The sequence below is a fragment of the Eumetopias jubatus genome, unplaced genomic scaffold, assembly GCF_037043125.1.
Source record: "Eumetopias jubatus isolate StellerSeaLion01/CBP00866 unplaced genomic scaffold, mEumJub1_p1.0 scaffold_3, whole genome shotgun sequence".
Classification (NCBI taxonomy): domain Eukaryota; kingdom Metazoa; phylum Chordata; class Mammalia; order Carnivora; family Otariidae; genus Eumetopias; species Eumetopias jubatus.
Window position 1 is genome coordinate 124,300,312 of NW_028274809.1, and position 4,693 is coordinate 124,305,004.

Genomic DNA, 4,693 nt, shown 5'->3' on the forward strand with positions numbered 1-4,693 from the left:
CTGTGGTTTTGATTTGTATTTCCCTGATGGCTAGTGATATGGAACATTTTTTCATGTGTCTATTAGTCACTAGGATGTCTTCTTTGGAGAAATGTCTGTTCATGTCTTCTGCCCATTTCTTGACTGGATTATTTGTTTTTTGGGTGTTGAGTTTGATAAGTTCTTTATAGATCTTGGATACCAGCCCTTTATCTGTACTGTCATTTGCAAATATCTTCTCCCATTCCATGGGTTGCCTCTTAGTTTTGTGGACTGTTTCCTTTGCTGTGCAGAAGCTTTTTATCTTGATGAAGTCCCAAAAGTTCATTTTTGCTTTTGTTTCCCTTGCCTTTAGAGATGTGTCTTGGAAGAAGTTGCTATGCCTGATGTTGAAGAGGCTACTGCTTATGTTTTTCTCTAGAATTTTAATGGATTCCTGTCTCACATTTAGGTCTTTCATCCATTTTGAGTATCTTTGTGTGTGGTGTAAGAAAACGGTCCAGTTTCATTCTTCTGCACGTGGCTGTCCAATTTTCCCAGCACCATTTATTGAAGAGACTGTCTTTTTTTCCATTGGATATTCTTTTCTGATTTGTTGAGGATTAGTTGACCATAGAGTTGAGGGTCCACTTCTGGGGTCTCTAGTCTGTTCCACTGATCTATGTGTCTGTTTTTGTGCCAATACCCTGCAGTCTTGATGATCACAGCTTTGTAATATGGCTTGAAGTCAGACATCATGATGCCCCCAGGTTTGGTTTTCTTTTTTCAACATTCCCCTGGCAATTTGGGGTCTTTTCTGGTTTCATACAGATATTAGGATTGTTTGTTCCAGCTCTGTGAAAAATGTCAATGGTATTTTGATAGGGATTGCATTGAAAGTGTAGATTGCTCTGGGCAGCACAGACATTTCAACAATGTTTATTCTTCCAATCCATGAGCATGGAATGTTTTTCCATCTCTTTGTGTCTTCCTCAATTTCTTTCATAAGTGTTCTGTAGTTTCTAGAGTATAGATCCTTTACCTCTTTGGTTAGGTTTATTACTAGAGAATCTTATGGTTTTTGGTGCTACTGTAAATGGAATTGATTCCTTAATTTCTCTTTCTTCAGTTACACTGTTAGTGTATAGAAATGCAACTGATTTCTGTGCATTGATTTTGTATCCTGCCACATTGCTGAATTGCTGTATAAGTTATAGTAATTTTGGGGTAGAGTCTTTTGGGTTTTCCACGTAAAAGCATTAGTGACAATATAGAATCTCTAAGAGCAGAAATGAGATCTAATCAGGCCAGACTAAAAAATGCTATGAATGAGATGCAATCTAAACTGGATACTCTAACAGCCAGGGTAAATGAGGCAGAAGAGAGAATTAGTGATCTAGAAGATAAGCTGATGGAAAGGAAGGAAATTGAGGAAAACAGAGACAGGCTGCTAGTTACACATGAAAAAAGGACTGGAGAGATTAATGATGCCATGAAACATTCCAGTTTCAGAATTATTAGGATCCCTGAGGGGATGGAGAGAGGGAGAGAGAGAGAGGGAGAGGGAGAGGGAGAGAGAGAGAGAGAGAGAGAAAGGGCTAAGAGGTATATGTGAGCAAATCATACCTGAGAACTTCCCTAATCTGGGGAAGGAAACAAACATTCAAGTCCAAGAGGAAGAAAGGACCCCTCCCATAATCAATAAAAATAGATCAACACCCCGACCCATATACTAGTGAAGCTTGCAAATTTTATAGCCAAAGAAACTATCCTGAGAATAGCCAGGGAGAGGAGGTTCCTTACATATGGAGGGAGGAACATCAGAATAACATCAGACCTGTCCACAGAAACCTGGAAGACAAAAAGGGCTGGCAAGACATATTCAGGGTACTAAATGAAAAAAAACATGCAGCCAAGAATACTTTATCCAGCAAGGCTGTCATTCAGAATGGATGGAGAGATAGAGAGCTTTCAGAACAGGTGGAAACTGAAAAAGGAGTGACCACCAAGACAGCCCTGAAAGAAATATTAAGGGGGATTCTGTAAGCAAAGAGAGACCCCAAGAGTAATATAGACCAGAAAGTAACAGAGACAACCTATAGAAACAGGGACTTTACAGGCAATACAATGGCACCAAATTCATATCTTTCAATAGCTTTTCTAAATGTAAATGGGCGGAATGCTCCCATCAAAAGACACGGGGTTTCAGATTGGATTAAAAAAGCAGGACCCCTCCATATGCTATCTACAAGAGACTCATTTTGAACCTAAAGACATCTCCAGATTGAAAGTGAGGGAATGGAGAACAATTTACCATGCTAATGGACCTCAAAAGAAAGCTGGGTTAGCAATCCTCATATCAGACAAATTAGATTTTAAACCAAAGACTGTAGTAAGAGATGTAGAGGGACACTATATCATACTTAAAGGGTCCATCCAACAAGAAGATCTATCAACTGTCAATATCTACGCCCCCAACATGGGAGCAGCCAATTGTATGAACCAATTAATAAGCAAAATAAAGAAACATATTGATAATAATATATTGATACTAGAAGACCTCAACACTCACTCACAGCAATGGATAGATTATCTAAGCAGAATATCAACAAAGAAACAAGAGCTTTGAATGACACATTGGACCAGGTGGACTTTGTAGATATATACAGAACATTCCATCCTAATGCAATAGAATACTCATTCTTCTCGAGTACACATGGAACTTTCTCCAAAATAGACCACATAGTGGGTCACAAATCAGGTCTCAGCCAATACCAAAAGATAATAGCCATTCTAACGAGTGTGAGGTGGTATCTCACTGTGATTTTGACTTGCATTTCTCTGATGATTAATCATGTTAAATGCCTTTTCATGTACTTGTTGCCTATCTGTATGTCTTCTTTGGGAAAATATCTATTCAGTTCCTCTTTTCATTTTTAATTACATTATTTCCTTTTTTTGCTCTTGGGTTGTATGAGTTATTTACATATTTTGGGTATTAACCCCTTATCAGATATATGGTTTGTGAATATTTTCTACCATTCTGTAGGTTGCCCTTTCAATTTATCGATCATTTCTTTTTCTCTGAAAAAGCTCTTTAGTTTAACACAGTTCCACTTGCTTATTTTACCTTTTGTTGACTGTGCTCTTGGTGTTTTATCCAAGAAATCACTGCCAAGACCAGTAGTGAGGATTTTTTTTTCCCTCTTTTCTTCTGGTTTAATACTTTCAGGTCTATATTTAAGTGTTTAGTCCATTTTGATTTAATTTTTGTGAGTGGTGTAAGATAGGGGCCCAGTTTCATTCTTTTGCATGTGGATATCCACTTTACCAACACCGTTTACTGAAAAGACTATCCTTTCTCCATTTTGTGGCACCTCTGTCAAAAATGAGTTGACTCTATATATTTGGGTCTATGTTTGGGCTTTCTATTCTGTTCCACAGTCTATGCGCCTGTTTTATGTCAGTATTATACTGTTTTATTACTATAGCTTTGTAATATAGTTTGAATAAGGAGTGTGATGCCTTCAGCATTATTCCTCCTTCTCAGGATTGCTTTAGCTATTCAGGATCTTTTGCAGTTCCATACAAATTTTAGGATACTTTTTTCTATTTCTGTGAAAAATGCCAGTGGAATTTTGATACGGATTGCATTGTATCTGTAGGTCATTTTGGGTAGTATAAACATTTTCACAATATTAATTCTCCCAATCCAAGAACACAGGATATCTTTCATTTATTTGTGTCTTTCATGAAGGTCTCATAGTTTTCAGTATACAGGTCTTTCACCACCTTGGTCAAATTTATTCCCAAGTATTTTATTTTTTGGAAGAAACTGCAAATGGGATTGCTTTCCTAATTTCTCTTTCAGATAGTTCATTGTAGTTTATAGAAACACATTAGCAATCGACTCATAAGATTATGGAAGCTGAGTAGTCCCAAAACCTGCAATTAGCAAACTGGACACCCAGCAGAGTTGATGGTATAATTCCAGTCCAGATCTGCAGGCCTGAGAATCAGGAGAGCCAACAGAGTAAGTTCTAGTCAGAGTCTAAAGGCAAGAGAAAACCTATGTCCCAGCATGAAAACAGTAAGGCAGAGTAAGAAATTCTCTTACTCAGCCTGTTGTTCTATCCAGGCTTTTAGTGGATTGGATGAGGCCCACCTACATTGGGCAAAGTGATTTGCTTTGCTCAGTCTACCAATTCAAATGTTAATTTCATCCAGAAACACCCCCACAGATACAACCAGAATAACAGTAAACCAAATATCTGGGTACCTCACGGCCCAGTCAAACTGACATAAAAAATTAACCATCACATAATTTTTCTCTTCAAGCTTGAAATCTAGTTCAGTACACAAATAGCTTTCTTGATAAAATTCATACTTAAAGATAAACTAAAAGATGCCCATGTTCCAAATGCATGCCAAAAATAATGTTAAGCAAAACATTCTATACAGCATATCTGGAAAAGAAAAGCAGTATCAAATCAAGGAAAAAGAATTCTAGCTAATAAGGATACAGTTGTATATCTACATACAAGATAAATGATCTCAAATCAATAGCTGTTCAACTAGTAACTAATTAAAAGCTATATTTAAAAAGGGGTAATTTTCACAAAACACCACCAAACACTAAATTTCTAAGAATAACTTGACAAGAACTCAACAGACCTTAATGTTACTGAAAGATGCTTAAGAACATATAAATAAAGACATACCATATTCTTGAGTG